At 37.7% G+C, this 10,020-nt stretch overlaps 1 long non-coding RNA gene across 1 annotated transcript; it reads right to left on the bottom strand.

The window, feature by feature from the left end:
- Window positions 1–3,589: 3,589 nt before the first annotated feature.
- On the bottom strand, window positions 3,590–5,671 carry LOC149575670 (uncharacterized). Its single transcript, XR_016359703.1, has 2 exons — window positions 5,362–5,671; window positions 3,590–4,086 (listed from the first exon to the last, which is right to left on the bottom strand). It is a non-coding gene; the product is annotated as an uncharacterized LOC149575670 (long non-coding RNA).
- Between the last annotated feature and the right edge of the window lie 4,349 nt (window positions 5,672–10,020).

Raw genomic sequence — 10,020 nt, 5'->3', positions numbered from 1 at the left:
ATTCACCGGCGTTGGGCTTTGTTCATATATCCAGTCGACCATTCTTGCTAGAATGTGTTGATGATCTTTCATATTTGGCAGTGTGTACAGATGAGTCCCAGGATCATATTGGCATTGATGACATCCAGGAGGATGCAGTGGACAGTTTTGAAGACTTAGTTTCCTTGGCAGTTTCTTTTGGTACAGAGGAGTTGGACAGCAGTGCTACAGACTTTGATACTCCGTATGTTGATATGAGCTTTGGAGTTGATTCGCAGGATATGGATGGTAATACTCTAGAGACCAGTAACTTTGAGGATACTCCTTTAGATGGTGCATCAGAGGGGGTTTGTAGGAGACAGTCTAGCCAGTGCCATCATGTGTCTAGTCAGTTGAGAGTTAGTGAGAGAGACATTGCTATCGCTTGCCAGCATTTCGATGCTGCTCGTCAGTTGTTAGCAATTTATGGATGGGGTTCTCCTACTAGTGATGAGCAGGGAGGCAGTTATCTTTCCTTGACAGAGATCCACTCTCTATAGGAGGCTATTCGGATTCTGAGACAAAATTATATGCAGTTGGTAGCCGACAGAGATTATCTTATGGAGTGGGGGAGTACAGCATACGATGCATTATTGGCCAAGGAAGATGAGGTGAGTGAGCTTACTCAGCAGCTCGAGGTGACTTCTGAGATTCTTGAGAGTACATAGTTGGCTTTCGAGGAGTCACAATTTCATTTGGCTAAGGTGACCGTGGAGTTAGAGCAACTGCAGTCTTTACCAGATTCTGTACAGTCACAAGCTGTGGTGTTTGGTGATCCGAGGATGTCTATGGTCGAGATTGTCAAAGACAGTGGAGATGGGGATGCATCCATCCTTCATATTAACATTGGCACATCGGGTTCGTTCCCACTAGAGTCAGGTTCAGTTGAGTTGGGTGCTACAGCAGATTGTTGTATGTCTGACATGGTGGTGGCCTCTAGTACTGATGGCACAGAGACTAGAGATGTTGTATCAAAGATCATGTGTGATGTTGGTGAGCCGGTAGTTGGCATGGTTCCTGCTAGTAATACTACTCCCTTGGTGATGTCTTTGGAGGTAGTAGTCAGTTCCAACATGGTTAATGATCAATTACAATTAGTTTCATTTGGATTGCAGTCTGAGCCATTGACTGAGATTGGTGCATTCTATCGGCATTACACTGTGAGGTATGCTCATCAATTTACCTTTGATGACCATGTTGATGAAATGATGATACAGAGATGTACTTTGGTTCCTAGTGCTTGTCATCAGTTATGGGACGGTTTGACGCCTCGGGATGAGAGTTGTGATGAGCATGACATGGCGATAGGTTTTGCGGTTGACAGCTTGATAATACACGACTTAGAGCAAGAGTTTGGGAGTGATGCTTCAGCAATTGTTGTTATTGATTCTACTCCTTTGGCTATGACATCTCCTAACTTAGCTGGTGATCAGTCACAGTGGGTTGTATCACTTGTTCATGGTGAGCTGTTGACTGAGGTTGGTTCTTTTTATCAGCATTATACTGCAGGGTATGTGCATCAGTTAGCATTTGATCCTTGTGCTGAAGAGTTGATAGCAAGAAAATTTGGTTTGGGTTCCATTTCTTGCTGTTTATCTTGTGATGACTTTTCACCATCAGCAGTGCATTGGAGTTATGGCTATGAGACAGTGGTCGGTGATCTACAGAGTTGTGTTGACTGCAGGAGTTGTTTAGTGTGTGGATTCTCCATACTTGGTACAGTTTCATTTGAGAGCGTTCACCATTGTTGTAGAGTTGGATTGTACATTCCGTATAGGCCAGTGGGATGCGTTGATGGTATTTACTGTGTTGGCAGTTTGATTTGTCCACTTTACTTGGGTTTTGATGTACTAAGAGTTTGTGTCTCGTGGGTTTCTGATTGTGGCAGTTGTGATTTTGGAGTTTGGTTGAGTTGTAATTGTCAGTTTGATTATGGATTCCTCTTGGTAATATTGCAGAGGATATTGCAGGAGCCTGTGTTGATTGATAGCAGTATAGTTCATGACTACATTTGGGATCTAGGCGGATTGATTGGTTTATTGTTCAGCCATTGCTTGGGGACAAGCAATTTCAGAAAGGGCAGACTGTCATGTCCCCATTTTTGGAGGCAATTTGATTTAATTAATTTAATTAATTAAGTTGTCCAAAATAATGAATATTTTATGAGGATGACTAATTAATTATTTTAATTAATTAAGTGGTATTAAGTTAATTATTTATAAAGTTATCAAATAAATAAATATTAAAAGGTAACTTTATATTTAATTAATCTAATAAAGTGACTTAAATTATCAAATATTTTATAAAGTCACTAAATAGATAAAATAAAATAATGTTCTAGAAGCTTCTGGAGAAAGTGGAGGAAAAAGAATAAATAGGCCCCCGGGCTTCATTCTAATCATCCAGATTTGTTGTTGTTGATGTTGATGTTTGTTGATGTGCATTATGGAGCTTAGGGTTTTTGCAATAGTCACAACTGGCCATTGAGAACGAAAACTCTCAATTGGTACGCAATTTTGAGGGTGTAAAATATCACTTGAATTATTGCAGCTGGGAAGAAGATACTTCAGTCTTCTATTTGTGCTACATTGAGAAAAAATATTTGTGGCCATTGAGAACGAAAACTCTCAATTGGTACGCGATTTTGAGGGTGTGAAATATCACTTGAATTATTACAGCTGGGAGGAAGATACTTCAGTCTTCTATTTGTGCTACATTGAGAAAAAATATTTGAGTACAAAAAGCAGGCCGAAAAAGCAGTTCGAAAAAGCAGGCCGAAAAAGCAGTTCGAAAAAGCAGGCCGAAAAAGCAATTCGAAAAAAGCAGGCCGAAAAAGCAATTCGAAAAAAGCAGGCCGAAAAGGCAGAACCGAAAAAGCAAGCCGAAAAAGCAGGTCCGAAAAAGCAATAAAAAAAAAAGCAATCCAAAAAAGCAAATTCGAAAAAGCAAAAAAAATTATTACAGCCATCTACAATCAGGGGCGGCAGCTAGAGAGGCACGACTTGTGCACTTGAGGAGGTTATTTTCTGTTCAATGGTATTGCAATACATCTATTCTCTAAGGCGACTTCATATGCCAAGTCTAATGTGTATTTTCATAGTTGCCTTTCACTATAGAGTGTTGTTGTAATTGTCATTTCGTATCAGACCTATCATTCATTAATAGATACATCATTCATTTTTACATTCCTTACAATGGTATCAGCAATCCATGGCTTTAGTTGTATTTAATCATGCATGTGATTAGCGAACTGCTGTAGGGGAGTTTTGAAGTTAGATATTTAGTGTTGCATTAGTTTTCATTGGCAGTTGTAGGTGCATATTACTTTACCAACAATCATCATATTTTGATATCTTTGTAAATGCCAAGAGTCTTGGCTAACTTAGTATGAATATTGTATTGGATACTCATTCTCAATCAAGGAGATACATTTGCTAGTCATTAATAGTTGTCTTTGAGCGTTAATATATCATTTCTTATCAGCCAGTTAGCTTGCATACCAACTGTTTGTTAAAATACCAGTTGGCTGTAGGTGATCATTTCCATGATTAGAACTCATATATGCATTCACTATTGCGAAAATTAGTTGCATATTTATGTTAGGTCATTGTTTAGACAATTTGGAGTCTTTTGTAAGCATTCTCTTTGAGGCAAATCCAAACAAGAATCACTGCAACAATCTGAAAAGTTATATCAGTCAGAGGACCCTTGCTTGCAAAGTGTTTGACGAAATGTCAAACAACTAAAGCATAAAGATTTTTGGTGTTGGAAGAAGTTATAACCTATTGGAATTATTACACATACTATGGTTAAGACCGTCTTCAATGAATGGGTCATCAAGCCCTGAATCCAAAAGTCAGTTTGCCATGTTCACAATGCCCTCGAGACATTTGATTGAAGCTTTGTAGTGTGTCCAAACTTAGTGGTTTAGTGAATGTATCCAAGAGCGTCCAAGAGGATGAGTCAAAAGATCCTTGTCATTACATGTTGTTGAACTTAGTATAAGCCCTACCTCTGCATCAAGAAGGCAGGTATGATGCCCTGATATCTCTAAAAAAAGTCTTTATGCTGCATCCAACAATGAAATAAGAGATGAATTAATATTTTTTAATGAATAATTTATTTTTTATGTAAACCAATATAAAAAAAAACTATAGAAACTATTCAAATACTTATAAGGGCATAGTTCAAAATCATGATTTTCCTATATTAATTGTCTTTATCAGATGAAATTTAAGAACCAATTAATTTGAAGATAATTCGTTTTCTTAAGTATTTATTATTAAAGTGTTTATTATTAAAATATCTGCATCCTACTACTTCAATATTATAAAAATTGAAATTACATTACAAAACAAAAAATCATAAAATATGATAGGATGCTGGGGAAAAAAATTATCAAATGCTACAAATGGCCCCTCTGCTATAGTTCCATTCGCAAGAACTAATAAACTTACTCACCGTCTATTTTAATTTTTCGTTTTTTAAGAACATGTTACATTTACAGATTATTATTATTCTGAATGATGCTCAAGTTGCCTTTCTGTGATAACATGATTAAGTTAATATTAATTAAACAGCTAACAGGGCTTTTTTTTTTTTTTTTTTTTTTTTTTTGACACAAGGGTATGCTTCATTTACAGATTATTACTTCTATTGCTTAGAACTTAATAAGCTTGGTTAATTAATATATAACAGTTGCAAAAAGTAGTTCTTCAGGCTTCAAGTTCAAAGGGGAACTCAAACAAATCCAATTTTACAGTGACTTCACTGAGTAGAAAATTTCTTTACATTGAAATTACTTTCCCAGTAGAATGACAGCTAATGGAAAAATATTTAATTGTTCCAATATACACAACAGTTTGCCTTCTACTTGCTTTACTTGAGACCATAGATAATGACTGTTCGCACTGAACACGAGAATCACAGAATTTCATTTGTCCATTTGACATTTACGTATGAAACCATCGGATAGGCTTTTCAAGGTTGCTCAAGCTATTTTCTCTGGCACAAGAAAGTCCTATACCCTTCGATGTCTGTGTTGAAAGTATAACTCGACATTTTCTTTTGATGAAAAGATTACAAAATAGTTTGTTAAAAAAAATAGAGCCATAATGCTCAAAAAGGAAGGGTGGCATGGGATCCTTCCCCAGAAACAAACTAGCAAAGCCAGGACACAGTAAATATGTGGCCCCAAAAAACAGAAATAGCCACAGTGAGTCATAAGAAGGGAAAAAATGGCCCCACAAAGGAAACAACCATCAATTTAGGAGCTCGCAAGTAATTAAAACAAATAAATGGAACTAATTATCGGTAAGAGCAAATCTAGTGTTAGGGTCTTACCGATCAGGGTTATTCTGCTCTCCACCGAACAAATCTCTACTATAATCAATAGGCTCCCAACCGGTGAGAACAGCTTCGTCTCCCTTTTCAAAATCATTTGGCTGTTGACTTTGCACAGTCCTTCATGGAGACATAGCGAGAGACAAATGGGGGCATTGTCCTTGATCTGGGGAGGAGGGGCACCCACATTGTCGAGAGGGCAAATGAAGATGATAAGCGATCATCTTAGCAGCTTGGGGGCAAAGTACAGCAAAAAGGTTGCCCAATTGATACTCGCATACGGGAGAGGACCAGTACTTGAGCGCGTACCAATGGTCATGACAGTAGTCGTTAACTTAATACCCACACTTGTTGATTTAGCATCCAACATTTTTGACAAGATTGTACCAATAGATGTGACTTTAAAGTAATTACCCATAAGTGAATAAAAGTGTCCATTTTCCCCAAAAATAACCAATAGTGTGATGCCACATCAGCTGCACAAGTATCAGGGTCTCCAAAGCACTATGATTGGTCTCACTTTCTTTTTTGGACTATTTTGGACACTTTGGCAAAAAGCATGTTGATGTGGCATCATATTTGATGATGTGGCTCTGAAACCTTAGTTATAAGCAAGGGACTTGCCAAGTAAGTTACTACCAAAAAATGAGAGTGATTTGAAATTTTCACATAAGATTTTGAGAAGTGTGAAGTTAGGGTGCACAACTACTGGGTCCTCTCCCCTATGTGGTGAGGAGGCTTTCCAATGGTTGTGAGATTGGTGCAAAGAGGAATTAGAGTGACCATTTTGTTGATACGAGTGAAGTTATTTGTAACAAGTTTTATAAAGTTATATATTCTTCAAAAAAAAAAAAAGTTGGGGATACATGATCACTCTACAAAAGTCACTCAGTAACAAGGATGGAAAACCATAACTATCAACTATTCGTTAAAAAAAGCAGTAATAAACATCCTCGGGTTGCAAGAACAATGCCAGTTGAGGGAGGAGGATCATGTCTATCATCAAAACCCTAAGCATCAGCAGAGTTTGGAGGTGGGTCTGGGAGAGACCACCCATCATCTTCATTCTTTGCTTTTTCTTCTTCTCCCCTCCTAGAAGAGGAAATTACAAGTGTCAATTGAGGAAACCATTTTTCATTGGTGGTAGAGGGTCACTCAGAAGCAGAAGCAAGAGTAGCAGTGGGAGCAACAACAGGGGACCAACTAGACCCATGTCGAGGAGGAGAGGCAAAGCGGTGAAGCCACCCATCCCTATCTCCACCAGAAGAACAGTGAGGGGCCTAAGACTACGAGGTCTGTGAGTGACGAGCAAAGTCCACGTACAGGTGGAGAACAGTCAACAAAGGAAGCGACTAGCGACATCCACACCACCATATATGGGGCATTTCCCCAATGCTCAAGAAGCTCTTGAAGGTGGGCCACTTTTAGGGCAACTTTATTGGCTTGCACTTGGATATGTAACATAACATTATTACAAATACATTATTTAGTGTACATAGAAACATGAGTATCCATATTAGCTTAATTGAAAATGACAACATTTCTAGATTTCCAAATAGTGAAAAGTATCTCCATCCTAAAAGTATGTCAAACTCGAGAATATTTGAAAGGAAGCTTGGTCGGGTCCCCTAGCAAAGTTAAATGCCAAGTAAATTGTTCATGCCTAAATGGTCAAAAATATCATGTATTCAGCTCCAGAAATGTTTAGGTCTCTAGCAAAACCAAAAGATATGCATGAAACTTTATGGCTGATTATATAAGGGGCATTAAGGATTAGGAATCCCCAGATGCCTTAGTCTAGAACCCATAGGCAAACCTTGGTACATGAAACTCCTACAATAGTTGAGAGTTCCACTCCATCTTGGATTCGAGCTCTTCAACCTAACTTAATGTTTATCACTCAACCAACACTCTTTGCTACTCTCATAGTCCTTTTGAGAATGTGAAGGAAGGTAATCATGCTCTAGAAAAGTGCAAAATTCCTTAACCTAGCTACTCTCTTGAGGATGAGGATGTCTTGAAAGAATTTGAATCATGAATTTTATGTCATGTTTTTTTGGAGATCTCATTAACCTCATATGGAAGTATTCCATGTAGCATACTTGACAAAAATATACTAGTATAGATTTTTCATCTTTAGGATATGAAAATTGCTTGATTTGTTCTTTTTGCAGCATGATACATTGCTTGGCCAACTAACACAGTTTTTCCTTCCAATGAAGAGACAAGTAATGGAGAGTTTGTGTCTCTTTTTGTGCCATAGTGGTAGTCTTATGTCATGCACCATGGGTTTGACATCATTCAATGACTAGTGTCTATCCTCATGTTAATTGCTAATCATTCCCTTAGGATCATTAATGTTTATGCTCCCAATGATGTGGAGTGATCTTCTATGTGTCGGTTGATTATTGATTCATTTCTCCCTACCACTAGGATTTTGTGATGAGACTTTAATATGGTTGAGGTTTCATCTAACAAAGAAGGCTTGATTCCCTTTTAATGAACAATTGGAGAGAGAGAAATACGGTTCCATATGCTCAATAATTTGGGCCTTTTAAATCCCTATACCAATCATTGTCAACTTTAGTCTGTTTGGTATATGTAAAGAAATTTTTGGGAGGGTTGTGATAGAGTCTTAAAATGGCTTTACTATTCCATAATTATGGCACAATATTTGTTCTCCTTTGTTTCCTATCAAGATCTATTTGTTTTTGCTCTCCTTGAGGTTATACTATCAAAACACTATCCCATCAAGTTTATCATTAAATGGAAAGTAGGTCGTGTACAACCATACACGACCCGATACTTTTTTAATACCTCTTTGATGGGTCATTATCCCATGATGGCCCATTTTCAACATGTTTGGAATTGGGATTACTTGGTAGAATTGTGACATCCAGCATTCACCTAACTTTCTTTGTATTTATAGTTCTCAATCGTCTAAGTTTTGTTGAGGATTGTTAACCTCATAATAGTTTTTGACACTTGAGTGCCAATACACTTAACTACTTTCTATATTGGAGCCGAGCACACCATGTATGCCGAGCCACAACAAAAGCCGAGTTAGGAAAGACTTCAGGTGCCGAGTGATCTTCATGTGCCGAGTAGTCTTCAGGTGCCAAGTGAAGATCAGGTGCCGAGTGAAGTTCAAGTGCCAAATAACTTTAAGTGTCGAGCAAAATAAAGTGTCGAGCAGATACAAGTGCCGAGTGATATTCAAGTGCCGACTCATAGATGATGCCGAGCAATACAGAAATGAAACAAGTGTCGAGTAAGCCAGTTTGTTATTAGTGTTGAGCATCTGGAATCAGCAAGTGTTGAGCAACACATAATGTACATATGAGTTTGTAACTTCATTGATTCATATGTAAATCATTTTCATGGCCGACATGTGATAAATCTCGAAGGATTAAATGATAAGATCGAATCTTTTATTTTTCCTATGCAATCTACATGCAGCCAATGAGAAAAATGATGAAGGCATGCAACCAATGGAAGAAGTGCAAATAATGAGCGGGAAATAGAGATTGAATATGGATCGTAGATCCATACCTAACCCTAAATCCTCGAATGTCTTTATAAGGAAGACGTAATTTCATTGTAAAATATATGAGTGGATATACAAGGGTGTGTAAGGAAAACTACTTTCAGAGTAAGGACTATCAGATCACAAAGGATCCAGATCAGAGAAAGCAGATCAAGTGCCTGTATTCAACAATCGAAGGATTGTAATCTATCAGGTTTATTGTACCTAATACTTTCTAGCAATTGTATTAGAATGAAAATCCTATGGTAATAGGTTAGCTTAACAACTATTTCATAGATCCTTTAAATAGGTGATTAAATCCTTTAACAGGGAGACACTTCATGTAAAGTGTTTGTAAATCCTCTAACCATGTCACTATTGATACAGTGTAAAGCCTTTTGGAGGGCAGGCCTTTAACAGGGCAGACCATCAGAAGTGGTTAAAACCTTACTGCTGCAGCAAATTTTGTGGGTATCATCCCTACCCCAATTTTACCTTCTTATTCCTGAAGGGTTTCTGGGTTACCAAAATCTCTAGTGTTATGTGGTGATTCTTATGTGTTTCTCATAATTGTTTGATAAGTTTGTATGTATACAATCTACTTTCAGTTTAAAGATTTTAAATACATTACTTTTGATTCACCCCCCCCCCCCCCCCCCCCTCTCAGAAGCATTCTTCCCATTTGAATATTCCAACAGATCCTATGGGGCTACCACCTAGGACCTTTGTCATTCCATAGAGGCTCTCACTGTGGTCTCTCTCTCCCAACTTGAAATTAGGATTTCTTAGCGCCACCATCAGAAGAAAATTACTAATAAACATATTTCCTATAGTGACCAAATCAAAGGTAGGTAACACTATCTTAAGGTGGGGGTTTATTCTTCAAAACATTTTTCTTAGCTCTTTATTCTCCCCATTCCTCATCTAGTAACAAAACAAATAGTAGTTATAATTTTCTCTAAGCCATTAGACATTCTCCAAGCATTTATTTACCCTCGTGAGAATTTTTTTACTACTTGAGATGCTTTGCCTAAGTGAGATAGATATCTCCAAGATTGTCTTAGTATTGTGCCCTTCCAAGTTATGAAGCTTGGTGGGTTTCTTATGACCAGATGGTCTCTGTAAAAGACCTC

Source organism: Cupressus sempervirens, chromosome 2 (genome assembly GCF_028749045.1).
Source record: "Cupressus sempervirens isolate cs-2001-9-10 chromosome 2, ASM2874904v1, whole genome shotgun sequence".
Taxonomy (NCBI): Eukaryota; Viridiplantae; Streptophyta; class Pinopsida; order Cupressales; family Cupressaceae; genus Cupressus; species Cupressus sempervirens.
This window is presented reverse-complemented; position numbering and strand designations above follow the sequence as displayed.